General features: G+C 43.9%; 1 long non-coding RNA gene across 1 annotated transcript; it reads right to left on the bottom strand.

Annotated features, from left to right (window-relative positions):
• Positions 1-431: 431 nt before the first annotated feature.
• Positions 432-6,076, bottom strand: LOC120321756. Its single transcript, XR_005561483.1, has 3 exons — positions 5,935-6,076; positions 2,008-2,201; positions 432-610 (listed from the first exon to the last, which is right to left on the bottom strand). It is a non-coding gene; the product is annotated as an uncharacterized LOC120321756 (long non-coding RNA).
• Between the last annotated feature and the right edge of the window lie 11,556 nt (positions 6,077-17,632).

The raw sequence follows: 17,632 nt of genomic DNA, 5'->3' as shown, positions 1-17,632 counted from the left end.
GAAGTCGGAGGAGATTTCTAACTAACTTGTAAATTTCCACAATTTCCAAAATGTCTTATTATGCCTTTGAGTTTCTCTGTTTCTCTGTTTTTGTGCTTCTTTGATGACTTTCCCATTGCATCGTATTTGCTCAAAGCGTTTTGTGTCCTTTGTTTTTAGCGCTTTTTAGCCGTTTTCATTTGGTTTTTAGTAGATAGGTTATCATCCATCAAACTGATGCTTAAATGGAAAGCCCAAGTCCCAATTTATTGGGAATTATTTCAAAAGGCTCTTGGTATGCGTTGGTATTACGCTTTCAAGTTAATTACTTATACGTTTTACTGTACTTTCGTTTTGGCAATATCATTTGAATGTGTGTCAAGCCAGGTTTTTGGTATTTTGATTTTATTAAGTATATTTTGGCATTTTGATTATATTAAGTATACTTTTTTTCTTTTTTGATTCAATTAAGTGCACTTTATTGCGCTTTAAAAAATTGTAAATTGAATAATTTGAATACTTTTTGATGGTGAATAATGTGATATTACAGAAATCGCTGCTATCCTTTGGATGTGCTGCATAGATGTTAACTCGACCATAGAAGTAGTAGATGTGGAATCAGCAGAGGAAACTGGCGGGGAGAGAAACGAGAACACATTGTTATTGGTAGCAGAGAAATCGGTGACTGTTAAAGGACCTGCGAGTTGGAGGTAGATGGTTTGCTACGGCAATGGGAATGGGAATGGGAATGGGTATGGAAATGGGTATGGGAATGGGTCGTTAGGCGAAACAGCGGATAGTGACTGAAAACCTGAGGACCCCTTGAATATTTCGCGGGGTAAAGGACGAGGGAGGAGGGCGGTGAGAGGAGAGAGGAGGGACCCACAGCGGAAGCAGACGAAACAGTCTTTTGCTAAAAGTTCGAGTCTCTGACATGTGCAGCTGTGGAGCAGGAAAGCAAATTCGCAGCGAGTTTGCGGCGGGGGGGGAAAGTGGGGGAAAGCAGGACCCAAGTCCACCCATCTCTATACATATATACATACACATACATATAAGGCCACAAGTGTGTGTGTGTGTGTGTGTACATGTGTATACATATTTATCGACTTTGTGAGCTCGGGAAAACATCAAGTGAACGGAAAATAGAGATGAAGGCGCAGGCGGTGGTGGGAGGTGGAGGGGGAGGGGGAGGCGAAGGGTGAGGTGGTGGTGGAGGGGGTGGCGAAGGGTGAGGTGGTGGTGGAGGGGGAATCGAAGGCTGAGCGGTTTGAGTGGCAGCGAAAACTGTCGGACACACATAGTCGGCGGACGGATGCCAGAGCATCGGGAATGTTCCATTAGTCCTGATATGGAAATGCGACAACGGTACACTCGTTGGCTGGCGGAGTGCGGTAGGGGGGGGGGGGGAGGGGGATCTTTCGGTGGGCACTTGTTCACAACTGTCCCCATTCCAAGGACCTCCACTGCTCTCCGCAGTTTGATGGAAGGAATGATTGTGATGCCAATACTGTACATACGTTCTCTGAAATATAATACTGATTCACAGAAGACTTTATCAATTTGTAGAATTTTTTAGCATTTTAACAGCCGCAAATTGGGTGAAACGGGGTGAGCAGCAAAAAGTCGGACTATTTTTCGTATTTTTTGTAAAATAATTAGGAAGGCAATAAAATTAAATTGCTCGATTTGACATTTTTTGTAAAGGTAATTAAAATGCAATTTAAATGAGGAATGGTATTCCAAGTTTTTTAGCTGTAAATTTGGCAACGATAAAAATTTGACCGCCTTGAACAACTGGCATTTAAGTTTTAAGTTTAATGTAATAAATATATTTTTGAAAATATGTTGTATATTTGTAAAAGCAAAATAAGGTATGGCAATCCATTTAGATACAATTATATTTACATTGGTTTTCGCAAATTCGGTGTATTGGAGTTGGAACGTGGCTTGTACTTTTCAGTATTCGACTGGATTGCAGTTTATTGCCCTGGAAAATCTAAACCTAGAGATTGCTTAGAAAGCACTTACGAATGTTATGTTGTTGTTGTCTTCGCTGTCTTCGCTTAGAAGTAATTCCCATCTAATTCAGCCGTTCCTTGTCATTGTCTTGCTCATATCCGTGATGAGGACTTAGTTTTAGGTATTTCCCATTCCCATTCCCATTCCCTGCGACCACAGCAGATTTCCAGTGGCTTTGGGTGAGCAACGAAGTCCTAGACTTGCTGAAATCATATAGGGCTAAGGACATATCAGAATGTGGATTACCCTATTTGATATTTGTACATTCGACTTTGTGTAATGTAATGAAATATTTGAGATGTGCTATTAAATATAGAGTGCAAATCATTCTATTGATTTACAAAATATATGTACAATATATAAAATGGTCCGAAATGATATGCCCCCACTGTAGGGTATTACACACACACGCTCGCTTACCCACACACACACACACACACACACACACACACACACACACATCAACAAGTCTGCTCTGAAATACAATTTACTTTTCGTTGGGATTACATTTTGTGTGTGTTCTTACTCGCTTTCCCCTCAGCTATTCCTTGTTTGCCATTCGCTTTTGTAAATGAAAAGAGCTCAAGCTTCTATCCACGTAGGTGATGTGGGCGCTGGGCGGTAGTTGCGGCCAAGGGGGCGTGGCCGCCGGCGCAAGCAGTTCAAGCAGCTGAGGCGGAAAGGACGTACATATACTATAAGCCCTGTCAGTGGCATAGTTTCCTTGTTTTGCCAGGTTTTTTTTTTTTTTTTTTTTAAGCATCTGGCTAGGGATTATTATTTGCCATATTATACGAAAACGGTTTAAGTTCAAATGTCAACAGCATTTGTCAGGCAAAAATGGTGGAAATGGCTGGCTGATAAGACCATTTTCCCAGCTAATGATGGCATCTAATTCATTCTTAGAAAGTCAGTTAAATTCAAAGAATATTCCCACTCCCTACTCATAACTCGCAATCACTTGACCCCAGGAGCTTGGATGTGCTTGGCTTGGTTTCGAGTTTAATCCGATGATATACGATGACCAACGGGGGCACAATATTTAGAGGACAACAAGCCACCCCACTGCTGATGATGACCAATTCGATAATAATAATTCATGCCGCACAAGTATGTAAGCGCAGTAAGCAGTAAGTCAAATATTTTCAGCATATTTATGGTAGGTAAGCAACCATGTTGTGATCGTGTGCCCAGCCCACTTTGCTACGTTCCAGTGTCCAGTTGCTATATATGTATGTATATTAGTTTGCCCCTGTTTGCACACAATTTGTATTTGTATCCCAGGGATGGGATGTTCCTCCACGCCGAGCGCCCCATTAATTTTGTGATTTATGTTCTGTTTAATGTGAAAAATGCAATGTTTTTACCAAAGAGATCACTCCCCGTGCCGCTGCTAGCACGCTTCATTATCCGGGTTATCCCCCCCCCCCGGTTGTGATTTGCCTCGACGACCTCGGGGCCCGGTCACTAATCAAGTTGACCACTGGCCAGTCGCACTCGTACCCCTATGACCCATGCTGACCAACCCCCTGCATTCACTACCGAATGCCAAAATCCAGAATCCTGAACCTGAACCTCAACCTGAACCTCAACCTCTGCGTCGATGTCTACTTCTAAACCGGTAGAAATTCATTAAACGCACAACGATCGGGGAAGAAGTTTACTTCAATTTGCATACCAATTGCTCGCCCTGATTTGCTCAGTCAGGGTGGGAAAAATATATGTATATATATATATATATATGGGTTGCTTTGGGTTGAGGGAACCCGGCTTATAAGCGTGATAATGATGATGGCTGACCTCTGGGCTCTTTTGCCCGCTTGTCAGCTGGTCAAAATGGCCGACATTGCCTTGGCGGCGACTTAACTTTTGACCATTGGTCAGCAGAGCGCAAGAGGGCGCTAGAGCACGTGTCCGTCCTCAAGACGATTCGATTGCCTGTTTCCCGGAGCAAACCAAGTGCAATCGCGGGATTAGACAGCCCATTGACACTGCAGGCAGGGGGTCTACCGGATCCGGTCCTATTTCTATGCCCCTAACTAACTGGCTGGCTGGTTGGTGGTGGTGGTGCTGTTGGTCAGCGCCTGTCAACATTATTTCTCAATTAATTTTTCATTTTTCACGAAATTAACCCAGAAATTGGCTGGGCAGTGACCTTCGCCACTCGCCACTCGCCACTTGGGCATTGGGCACACACACACACGTTGGACCTCCTGGGATCATCAGGACCTTTTTGGCGAAGGGCACGTGTTTTGGTCATCAAGAGGTATTGCCATGGCAGCAGAAGGTCCTGCCTTCTGACTTGACTTCCTTCGATTGGATTATTGGCGCTGCTCGGTGGTTACGACACTTGTTGAGCAGCGGTGCATTTGTATTTATCTTTTATTACATTTATTTTATGCCCTGCCATTGATGGTGGCGCACTGAGAAAAAAAGTGCAACTCAATGCGTTTATATAAACAAGCAAGATTGGAAAACTTGTATCGCTTTCATTTGAATAATTTGTAATATTTAATAAGTTATTAAGGGGAAATATTTCTACCTCATTTGAATAATTTGTAATATTTAATAAGCTATTAAGCGGAAATATTTCTCCCTCATTTGAATAATTTGTAATATTTAATAAGCTATTAAGAGGAAATATTTCTACCTCATTTGAATAATTTGTAATATTTAATAAGCTATTAAGAGGAAATATTTCTCCCTCATTTGAATAATTTGTAATATTTAATAAGCTATTAAGAGGAAATATTACTCCCTCATTTAATAAAATGATGTATGTGCTTTCTAGAATATATTTCTTTCTGTGTGATAAACCGAGAACGGGAAGAGTCCTTAAATGAAATTAAGTCCGTGTCGGCATGCGCTGCTGTCGTTCCGTTTTCTGCTGCAGCCAGGAAGTGATAGAATGAATGGCTGCCACTGCATTTGCTCCCCGTTTCCCCGTTGCCCGTTGCCCACGCCTCCGATTTTCCCGCCGCCCCTGAACTGAGAGCAAAAATGCACAGACAGACTTCCTGTGGATTTTCCGGAATTTAATTTATTAAAACAACCGACGGACCAGAGGACGCGACGCCTTTAGCCGCCAAGTAAAAAGTAGGCATTTGTTAAATTCGTTTTACAAAAGCGCTAAAAAACCGATCGCATATAACATGAATTATTGATTTCTCTATTAAATGGGAAAGAGAAATACGTTGCAGAAACAACAAGTATTTTACATTTTTTTATTGTGCTATATTTGATTGTAAAATCAAGGAAAGTTCATGCCGTTGTTTGCAGACTTTGAAGTTTGTCAAACAAACGTGCGCTGATCAGATCGCCGCAGGACATTCATTTGCGTTTTCTCCCGATTTTAAATAGAATATTAAAACAATTCCACAACGGGTGGTTTGCTAGGACGAAAGGAAGTTGGAAAACAATCTCAGTTCGGGATCGCTAACGCAACGGGATCCGGATTCGGATTTGGATTCAGATTCGGATTGGTCTCTCCTAACCGGCTGTGCTTTTTCCCGTTCCGCCACGAAAGTCCTACGTCCTGTGTCCTGCGTCCTGTGTCCTGCGTTCTGTGTCCTGCGTCTGTCAACGTGTCAATCAAGCGCTGCCTTCGCTTCATTTCGGCGTCACACATTTCATTAATTCAGATTGTGTCGTCCTTGATTTCTCTCCCTCTGTCCGGCACCCTTTAACCCCTTTGTTCCCTTATTCCCTTATTCCCGAAATTGTGGAGCTCGATCTTGGTTCTCTCGGCTGCCCCATGAGGTCTTCAACAAACCTGACAGCCATTGTGCGAGAACTTTTGAGTCGGGCAAAAGTCAGAAAAGTTTCCCAAATGCAAACCAAGACTGGTATTTCGTGAAAGTATTTTATAATGTTTTTTATAATGCTTTTTATCATATAAACTAATATTAATATATATATGTATGCTTGATTGCGTACCTTATTTGTTTATATAGCCTAAGAGGAGCCGCCTAACGATGCGTTATCCTTTGGTTTCGACTGACGACTGATTTTGCTCTTTGGACTCCCTCCGAATTATTTCGATTCGGTTCCATTTGCAAGTTAGGCACGCACATCCTTCACACAGGACATCTGTTATGCGAATTTACGTTTTTCAATATCAATAGCGCACTGTGAATGAAACACAAACACACAAACACACAAAAAATAAAATAACCTTATGGAAATTTGCATATTTGGCTTGTGTTTTCACTTCGCTTTTCTGTTGGGATTAAATAGTGCCCCTTTTCTACAAACTATATGCACATGTCCCACCCCGGGAAAAAAAAAGAGAGTAAGAATAAAAGATTATAATGATGAGGCAGAGTTGCGCGATGAGAAGGAGATCGGGCATTATAATTTGCATTTGCATTTCTCTGCAGGACCAATAAGGACTGAAAAAAAAAAACCCGGGCAGTTGTCACACTCATAGCGGCAAAATGCCTTGTCATTAAATCCAATCCCCCTTTCCGGCTACCTTCGAAATAAATGGAATAACTCAAATCAATAAATATGCAAATTCGCATTCGCTGTTATCCTTTTGCAACATTACACACAATACAATATATGCGATTTTGGGATCGGTGAAAATCGCACCCTTCCTTTTACTCTTTTACCAATTTCAATTCGCGTGCAGATGCATTGCTTGCATTCAAATACCCATCATTTTCGCAAATAATTGATTTGTGTTCGACATACTTAGTTTTTTTTTTTTCCTACATACATTTGCGCTCTGAAATTTGAATATTCAAATTACAGTCATTGAAATTGCACATCCGGTCGCGGCTACCTACTTTGCATAACCCCTAACCCAATCGCGTCCCTTATTCGCTCGCAATCCAATTTTCCATTTGGTTTCGTATCTGGGCCCTACGTGCCCCTTTTCTGAACCCAAAAAGGTCTTTGGCAATTTAAGTCATTCGAGATGAGATGCTGCCGGCTCATGCGAGGTGTGAAGTCCTTCCAATTTGGCTGCGATGGCGATAAGACACGACTCCTTCGGCTAATTTATCGCGGCCTGAGATAGCTATCGATACAGCATAGGCGGAATGTCCTTTTGCAGACCAGGAAACTCAAGCTCGAAGGTTTTCTAGTATTAGCATTTTTTGGAGTAATAAGCTTAGCCTATTTCTCTGTCTTTGAAATGCGTGAGATTATTATTCCTAATAAATGCACAGTACAGAAGGTCCTAGTTTGATTCTATAAATATCTGCATTACAATGCGAAATAAAATTAACATTTAGTTCACTCATTTGAGGCATTTGCAAAGCTTGCTATCAAAGTGCCAGCTACTCTCGGGTTCATTAATTCAAATCTCCATTTTTAATTAATGGTAAATGTTTTATTCAACCACTTGCTTTACTATCCCCAGCAATCGAATATGAAAAGTGTGATTCCCATGAGAGTCCATATATGTATGTGTGTATGTATGTGTGGACTGCATATGTGTGTGTTTGGTATATGCAGCAAATGAATCGCCCACACATGCACATCCTCAAATCACATGTACAGGCGAAGTGCTCACATAAATATTGCGCATTGTGTATGTATTGGCTTACATAAGCTTCAGTTTCTGCCCAGCATGGTCCACCCCCTGGCCAACCCCACCTCCCGGCCGTTGGCCCACCCCCTTGCCACTTCTTGAACCACCCAAAAGACCGACTCACACACACACACACACACCCATACACTCACACACACACACACACACCCTTTTGCCTTCATTTGTGTCTCTCTTTCGATAGCACGAAATGTGCATATGCTTCAAAGTGCTCTCCACATCCATTTCCAACTCTCGCACACATGTGCGCAAAAACACAGACACATCCACACACACACAAACACATACACAGACACAAACACAAACACATACAGAGAGGGACAAGACAATGCAGGGGAGTGGGCGTTTGTGGGGGTGGCTCAAAGGGCTACTCGCTGCTTGGAGCAACACACATGCTGGCACCCAGTATACCTCTCATCTTTCAACTTGCCACCTTTTAGCGTCCACCACCCACCCTCGAAATGCCCTTGCCCCTCGCCCCTTTCCCCTCTCCGCGCTCCGCTCTCCACTCTCCACTCCACACGCCCCACATTCCACACCCTCGCATTGAAGGCATCCCCACTTTTTTGGCGTTGTCGCCCGGGCGACCATTATAAGCATGAGATATTCATTTGCTTCATTCTTCACATAGCCACTGGCATGGACCATGCCATCCTCCGTTGGCCAGAGGGAGTCGGCAGATGCTAGACAGAGAGAGAGAGAGCGGCAAAAAGGATGGAGCCGCATGTGTGAGAGTGCGAGTGTGTGTGTGAGCTGCGCAAAAGTCCTTCAATTAAAGATACGATGGCGAGCGAGATGGCGATGTGGAGATGGGCTGGAGATGCTGATGGTGATGGTGAAGTGGAGATGGTGAAGTGGAGATGGAGATGAAGCTGCGAAAGCAAGCGAAAGTTCAAAATGTGCAAAAAGCGAGCACGGAAAGCTGAAAGCACAACTCCACACACACACACACACACACACACACATGCGCCCAAATGCGTGCTACGATATAAGCGTATGCATGTACAGTCCAACTTCTATAAGCCCCAATATTCGCAAAATGAAATTTGATTGAAATATATCTTTGAATGCTTCTGGAAATCAATATTAAGTAAAGTGGAAAAAATTCTCAGATATGCATTTATATTTTTGAACATTTTAAGGATTCTCCCACATTTCGTGAAGTGTAGAAAACGCAGCATTTAGTGACAAGTGTTTCGGGTTATGGAAGCTGGACTGTATATACCCATACACTCATATGTGGGTGATGGTTTCGTTTCGGCTGCCGCTACCAATATTCAATGCTCATGTGTGAGCGTGTGTGTTTGTGTGTGTGTGTGTGAGCGTGTGTGCGTTTGGAGCAGCCGCCATCTTCGTGTACGCAGGTCGCGAGTAATAAAACACGAAGCGACTGGTCGAGACGGACTGACAGGCGATGCAAGAGGGGGGGGGGAGTGATTGGATGGTTGGGGGGTTGGATGGCATAGGGGGGGTGCCACAATGGACTAGTGGGTGCAAGTGGGGAGCCAACGGATAGACAGCAACAACGATGCGCATGTGGGTGGCTCACACATGTGTGGGTGTGTGTGTGGTACGTACGCACACGAATGGACAGGACATACATATGTACATGCATACAAACATATCCACATCCACACCCACACATGCGACGCAACATGTTCGTCCAGCTCCATTGTTCTGCGCCGGCAGCGACGTCGACAGCGGCAGCGACGCCGGTGAAAGAGCAGAGCATGGCGAACGAAAACGACGACCACATTCGATAGCCTTCGATGAGCAATACATTTTGCTTCCCTTAAAAACGAAGCCGACGCTGCTGCTCTCTCCCTCTAACTGCCTCAACCCCCCCCTCCCCCAAGAGCGGCCCTCTCTGTCGCACACATGGGCGCCACATGTGTGTGTATATAGCAGAAATCTTTCCCCCCTCGCACACACACACCAACACACACCCACACACAGCAGCAGCACATGGCGTAGTGTGCGTCTGCCATTGCTGTCACTCCGGCGATAGACGACTTCGGGCCAGAATCTCGGCCCACACACACACACACAGACACACACGCAAGCGTTTGGGGTCCACAACCACTCAATGACCTCCCCCCACCCACTGCACCGCCCACCGCCCACCGCTCCCCTCTTTTGCAAACCCCAAAAACGCTGCGCAGGTTTTTCGGTTAAAAGGGTGCGCCGACGTCGCTGCCGCGGACGCGCTGCTCCGGCCGACGTCGCCGTTGGCCACTTGGTCGCCCATAAATGCCCCACTGTCACCCGGCACCACCCACTGCCAGCCACTGCCAGCCACTGCCACCCACTGCCACCCATTAACCACCCAGTGCCACCCATTAGGGCCCCCTTTTCGTTTAGGGAAAATTGATGCGTTGCCTTGATGGCGACCAGTTCATATGCACACACACACATGTGGTGCCAAGAAGGCACTGAAAAAAACGGTTTAAATTTAATAATCAAGCATGGTATTAGCTACATTTTTAGCTTGTTTACTTACGTTGTTAAAGTTAAACCGATAGTTTAGAAAACTAAATTCTAGATCTAATCTTTCCTTATAACATTTTGTATAAAATATACCACAAATGTTTTTCTTTCTCTGAGTGCGTATCTGTGTATCCCACGGGCGGAGACTAAGCAACTAGGTGATTAAGCCCGCAGCTTTATGGAGCCATCCCCACCCTCATCCCCCCCCTTAAGCGCTCGAGAACCTGCCCGACATTCGCATAAATTAGTTTTGATGCTGGCAAATGAAGAGAAGGTTTTTCTCTTGCCTTTTGCTTCAGTTCGTGGGATTTTAGCTAGCTGAAACGAACGGCCATCTTGCCAATATGCGAGCATATGTGTGCTCACACACATACATATATAAGCACATATGTATTGACAGGCAGTACATGCATGAACACGTACACCCACACCCACACAAACACAAACACACTGCGGGGCGAGTGAAGTTTTCGTAGCATACAGAAAAGGGCGTTCTGACCAGAGGGCCCTTGCATACATACATACACACATACATTCGTACGTAAGCTTATGTACATGCACACATGCATATGTGAGAGTTGGCTCCTAATTAAGTCCATATTCTCCAGCTCTTTCGCTCTCGCTCTCTGCCCCTCTCTGTCTCTCGCACTCAGTTTGCCACATGCAAATCGATTTCAATATGTTAATGGCGCAAAACTTTGAGCAAATGAAGTGAAATTCGCTGGCTCGACAAATGATGTATGTCAGTGTGTGTGTGTGTGTGTGCAAGCGTGTGTGTGTGTGTGTATATATATACACATTCTTCTAATAACAAGAACAAAAAGCTAAGGGAATTGAGATGGAGGGGGTGTTCACTGGGTGGTTCTGGGTGTTCGAGTTAAAAGTCAATACTTTTCGTTGACGTGCGTACCTCTATATGTATATACCTTTCTACCTTCCGCTTGTTTCTGCACGTGTGTGTGTGTGTTTGAGTGTTGGTGTGAGTGTGAAGGTACAGTTTTCAATTACGACTGTTGAGTTCAGGATCCTTTGACAACCATCGACATTCCTTGGTTGTTGGCAAGGCAAAGAGTTTGCAACTTTACTTTGCGTTTGGCAATTTGCAGATTGATTATAATCAATGTTATTACCATGAATCAATTTGGCATTTTCTCTTAGACAAAATGTGGGACAAATGCGGCATCCAGACGCAATCGATAGCAGTTCATGGAGTGTTTACTGTCGAGATACTTATGGAAAAGTTAGGGAATTATTTTCTGTGTGTTGTTTGCATCGTGTAGAGTTTATTTGCAAACTAATTTAAACCTATATTTTCTGCCCTTTAAAAATGATGAAATTCCAATTCTGAAGTAACAGCCTAAGGATTTCTTAAAGGAGACCCTAATGTTGTTAATGGATGAAAAACTCTCCCATGGTTCAATTTTCTAATTCAGCAATCGATTTACATACCTTCAAGGCGCACAAAGCCTGTCAATCACATTCAATAATCCGCAATCCTTTTTTTCGTTTTCTTGTGCTGGCATGCAAAAATCCTTAAGGGATCGCCGATCGTGCGAAAGGAATAAATCGGCAAAAATAAAAATTTGCCTTCACCCTTGGCGCCAAATGTAATTTTTGCATGTCTCGCCTGGGCTGCGATGCATGGGAAACTCGAAGGACCTAAGGACCTAAGGACCTCACCTGCATTGCCTTCCTGCGTTACGTAATCAAATTACATGCCCGAAAATGCCGTAGGAAAACCACACGAAGGGGTTGTCTTGCAAGGAAAAATCAAGGGGACGGGCGGCAAAGGGGTTGCCTGTCAATCGGGAAGTGCATGTAAATTTCTCACCGTCAATTATCTCGGATGCATCGCCCAAAGGATTACGGCCAAGATGCGTGTCTGTGTGTGTGTGTGTGTGTGTAACCCTTCTCGTGTGTGCCGCAATTAGAAGGAAGGCACATTTCCATTTACATTTACTCCCCTCGCTGTGAAAAATCGCAAAATATGCAAACGGAGAAGCAAGAAGCAAGAAGCGCGATGTGTCGTCGACCATTTAATTAAAATTCGAAAAAGAGGTATAAATTTCCCTTTGCGAGCGATTGACAGGCGACCGACAGAATGTAACGGTAACGGTAACGTTCCCAACTTCCACCGAAAAATTATTACCCATGCAAATTGGCGGCAATGTACTCCGCTTCTTTTTATTTTTTTTTTTAATTTTTTTTTCCCCCCGTCACCAGCCAGAATATACATAAATGCCAGATGGATGGATGGAAGGAAGGGTAAGTGTATGTAACTCGACACACACGCCGCATAAACGGCGCTGAAATTATGGCTCCTGTCCCCTTGGTCTCTGGTCTCCTTGGCGAAGGATATTATTCGCGTGCGAGTATCCCATATCAGGGCCACGTCCCATCCTTATCCTTATCTAATTTCCGCGATTTGATCATACCAACTGGAGCGCAACGAATGCGAGTGGCACATGTGTGCGTGGATTTTGCATTCGAAAAGGGGCGCACAGAATCAAAATCAAAATCACAAAATATATAGTTCGCTTAGCTGAGAAGTCTGAGAAATAGAAAAATGTTTTCAAGATCACAAGTTCGGGCCAAACATTTAGTTTTGCGTAAAAGATTCCCTAAAGCAGTTGCAGCACTTGAGTGTCGACTCCTTTTTTTTTTTGGATGACCAATAATTGTGGGCTAATGTATTCGGTGGCTGCTTATCGCGATTTCGATGCTGATGAATCCGCATTTTAGATTCCAGATCGCAGCGTGTCGAGCAGCCACTCGAGTCCGAGTTGGAACTTCTTCACACACTGTCGCCTGCCAGGATCATCGATAGTGTTGTAGTTCTGTAGCTTTGTCCTAAATCCGGGCAGCTGGCACCGCTGCCCGCTGAGATAGGCAACCACTATTACTGCACCACCACCACCATCACCAGCAGCAGCAGCACCACCACCACCAATCAGCGTCCAAAGAAAATGTAAATTATTCAAGTGGTCTTCACGCCATTTCAACGATTTTGTTCTCTTTTCTCGTGCCGGTGAACTATTTAAACATTTTTTGGCGACCCCGTCGCGTTTTTAAGAGCACTCAAAGTGCACGGTGCTTGGCATAAATTATGCAATCTTCTTTTTTTTTTTTTCTTTTTTTTTTTCGCTATTTTTCGCAGCTTCTAGTTTTTTGAGCCTTTTGGGAGGCGCTCTGTCTGCCGTTTGAAGGTCACTTAAAGTTGGCCCAACTGTTGCTGCCGCAACAAGTTGCCTCATTTTAATGCTTCCCCCTCGTTGCCACCTCAGCACAAAAAAAAAAAACACAGAAACACAAAAAAGAAACAAATAAAATAAAAAATGCGACACAAAAACGCGCTGAAAAAAAAAAACTGGTGTAAAAGAAAAGCGAAATGCAAATAGAAAATGGCTGGAGAGGCGAGAGTCTGGGGGGCGGGTGGCTGGCAGGAGAACAAGGGGGGCGTGGCGGGGTGTCTGGCACGTCCTTGCCAAGTCAAGTCTCAATTTGAATTTTAATTTTAAATGCCACAATTTTCCGTCTATTTACAGTCTGCCGCAGCGTCGGCGGCAACGGCTGTGCACAGTGGAATTAAATGCGCAAATTAGTAGCAAATTAATAGTGAAACCGCTCGCTATTACAAAATTATTGCAAAATACCAAATCTTATTTAACTAATTTCAAAACTACAGCTTAACTAAAAATATAGCTTTATTAACCATTTAACTTAATTGTTTGCGTTAACAGAAACTTTGTTCAGTTCATTTAGGGTAGGAATTTATTTATTTATGGACATAAAGCACTTGATCCCATGGTTCTTCGCCCTAAGTCCCTACAATTTAGACGCTTACGTAACTATACAAAACAAGGAGCGGAAAATAAAAATAAAAAAAAACACTCTTGGGGAAACACCAAAAGTTGTTCAAGTTCCCGAAGCTTTTCTTTTCATGAATGAAACACATTTTGTTCCCTTTGCTCTTTCACTTTTTCTAAAAATGAAAATAAAAAGAAAAGCGCGACAGTAGAGGCGCCCAAAAAAAAAAAAAAAAAAGGAAACAATAAAAGAATGCAGGACGAGAAAAATACGAAGGCGGGGGGGGGGGGGGGGGGGGGGGGGGGGGGGGGGAAATTAAGTCTGCCCGCCGTCTGCAATGTAAGCGTAATGAGTCTCTAATTGACGACATTGAGCCACCAGCCACCAGCCACCAAAGGCGCCCACCCACCCACCAGTTACCATATTTTCTTTTTTTTTTTTTTTGCCGCCCATCCAACGTCTGCGGAAGTTTTTTTTCCCTCGCCTTGTTGTTGTTAGAAATTACGCTAAGCAGGAGGAGGACTAGAGGGGGGTGGGGGGGGTAGAAAGTGGGTGGTGGGTGGGTGAAAGTCGACTGGCAGACTGATTTATTTTGCTCGCTCTTTTCAACCATTTTTATTATTATTACGATTATTATTTCTGTTTTGTTTGGCATTTTTCAAGGTCGTCGCGTTTGAGAGTTTAATTTTTTCTTTTTTCATTTTTGTTTTTTTTTTCTGCTTTGCCGCCCGCCCGGAAGTGGGAAATGTAATGAAAAACTTTTTTATTTGGCTGCGCGGAAAGTGAAAGGTGGGCGTTGTTGGGTGGCTTTTATCCTCTGACTCTTGTTCTCCTTGCTATTTAAGCAAATAATTCCAAATGAGATAAGGAACGAGAAAAAGTGCAAAACAAACGGGAGAAAATCGAGAAGAAAGGGGAAAGAATAGAGTAAAAAAAATATAGGGGAGAAGTGGAAGGAGAAAGCTGAAAACGTAGTGAATGGGTGGAAAAATGTCTCAGCAACAAGTTGGCAACTTCTCTTTGGCAAGACAAAGTGAAAGTGATGAAGTGCCTGGTGGGGCGGCAGGGGGAGGGGGGCAGGCAAATGAACTCGCCAAATTGCACAGCCACCCAAGGCCCCGCCCATTTGGGGAGCACCTCCCACCCGCCGGTCACTGCATAATTTATCAGCTGACTCCGCTCGCTTTTCCGGCGCAAAAATTCCGCAGAATTGTTGTTGTCTGTCTCTCTCTCTCTCTTAAGTGTTTCTCTCCTCTTTCAGCAGCGCTTTTCAGGGTCAAAGGTTAAGCGTTTGATGGACTTAATTGGTCGAAAAAAGCGCCAGGCAGTGGGAAGTAGCAGATAGCAGATGAAAGCTGAAAGGCTCAGTAGGTTAACATATTTGGATGCAATCAAATGATTACATTTCGATTTAAACATAGCAAGAATATTTAATTTTAAACCCTAACCTTAATAGATCAAGAAAGCCAAATAGATTTTTAAAATAGTTAAACTCAAGCTAAGTTGCGTTGCATTGGAATTAAGTAAATGTACGTGCAATCCTTCAATTTCATTACTAATATCCTTTAAGGATTATCGAAACAAATGGTTGAAAAGCAATGCATGCATAAAAGTACGTCACTTGTTTAAGTTGGGGAGCGATTTAAATGCAATATCCTGGCATAAACTGATTTCCACGTTTCCTTTGGCAAATGCGCCGTGGCGACGCCATCGTAGTGACAGGCCGCAGGATGTTGCCTCCAGGATGTTGCATGCTGCATCCTTTTTCGCAATCCCTGTGCTCTGTCCAAATCCTCAAATCGCATCTGCTCACATCGCAAATGCAGCCAGCACATTGGTCAAATGCCCGGCTGGCAAACTACCCACATTGGAAAATATACCCGCATATACACACATACATACATACACACATACACACATACACACATACATACCTACATACACTATATGTACGGTTTGTGTGTGGGATTAGGCTCGTGTCCGCTGTCAGAAAATCGGGGAGGGTGTGGTCATCGTCATCACGATTTTCGGGGTGGAAAAATCGTGCTATTTTAGTTCACTTTTTAGCCTAAAATCCAATAACAAAATGGTAGCCATCTGTGAATGGATTTGTTTGCCCTATAAATTCTGTGCATTTTATCCCCTAAATAACTTCGATTTGTTGACCTCTTCAGCTTGGAATTTTCCTTCTTCATTTTGCTTAACCGGTTTTCCCTTCGTATATATCGATGTGTGGGTGGTTGATTCACACATGTGTGTGTGTGTGTGGGAGTGTGTGTGCGCGCATGTACAATACACAATGGCGTCGCTTATACACAACCAAACACACACACACACACACACATGGTAGCGAGGAAAATTCCATTTTCCATACTCAACTGTACTGCTTCGGAATTCGAATTGCTAACCGAAACATTCGCGGCAAAAGTGTTTCGGTGGGTGGGTGGTTCAGTGGGTGGGTGGGTGGTTTTGGGCGCCCTTTTTGGGTGGCTCTGGGCCGCCTCTCTATCTGTCTTTCCAAACGCTCTTTCTGTGGCCTGGCAAAAATAATCTGGGTAAATTTTTAGCATTCGCAAAAAGTTTGCCGTTCACGGTAAATTCCCATTCGATGGCCCCCCCCCCCCCCTTCCCCCGCCCCCTCCCTTTCACAAAAATGTGATTTTCCCTGGGGAGTCAAGTGGCTGCTGGGCACACAAGTGGATGGTACACAGCGCCAAAAAATGCACTACAACAAGCGGAAAATTGTTGATAAAAAAATTCTGTATGAAAATGGTGTTTACTGCGATAGTTTACCATAATAAAACATCAAAAGTTAAGATCATAATGTAACTAGAACTAATTCTTTTGCAACGTTTTAAATCAAATGTTGGTTTGCAAATATATATTATTTCTTGTGTGAACTGAAAATGAAATGGTGGCTGTGGCATATCAGCTGGAAGGAGTTTGGCCAGGATTCGGTTTTCCTGGACGGCGGGTTTCCCGTTGGCTTTGGCTTTGGTCTGATGCCAAGTGATTTATATTTCTGATATGCAAAACACTCGCAAATACATCGCCAGCCCACCACATCGAACATTCGCTGTATGTACATACATACATATATACCCGTATACATACATATATATAGAGTGAAATATATGTATTTGCGCACGACGAGCGACCGTTAGCGAAAATCGGAAAATTTGCAAGAGGCGAATGACAAATATGCGAAGGACATAAGCATAAGCAATGGCATAGGGACACTCGCACAGTCCCAGGATAAGCAGTCGAATAAGGAGTAGTCTTTCGCCGCCCACATTTTCCCATTTTCTCCATTTTCCCCATCGTCCTTGTCGTCCTTTTCAAGGAAATTCCCCTCCTTCATCCGCTTTTGTGTGTGCCCGGATGTGGTCGTTAGATTAATGCGCTTTGGCAACTTGCCAGTACATAAAATCTATGTATGAGCACCGAAATACGAGTACGTGTGTATGCGCGAGTGTCCTTACATACACACGTATGTATCCCTATCGCCATACATCGTGCACAGACACTCACACACACACATAAACTTACACACTGGAGACTTCGGATCCCATTCGCTTGGTGGAAAACTGGGAGCACACGTTCCTCGGCTTTGCCCCTTTTCTCCATTTCCCCCCCCCGCGAAACTCTGGTCCAAATAGAGACGGAGATATCGGTAGAAGGACAGAAGAGGACGGGTGAAATGGGGGGATAATCAAGGGAAGGGGAGCGACTCTGGCCAGCATAAGCGGCCATCGAGGGTAATCATGCAGCTTGGAGTCGAAG

Source organism: Drosophila yakuba, chromosome X, assembly GCF_016746365.2.
Source record: "Drosophila yakuba strain Tai18E2 chromosome X, Prin_Dyak_Tai18E2_2.1, whole genome shotgun sequence".
Lineage (NCBI taxonomy): Eukaryota > Metazoa > Arthropoda > Insecta > Diptera > Drosophilidae > Drosophila > Drosophila yakuba.
This window is presented reverse-complemented; position numbering and strand designations above follow the sequence as displayed.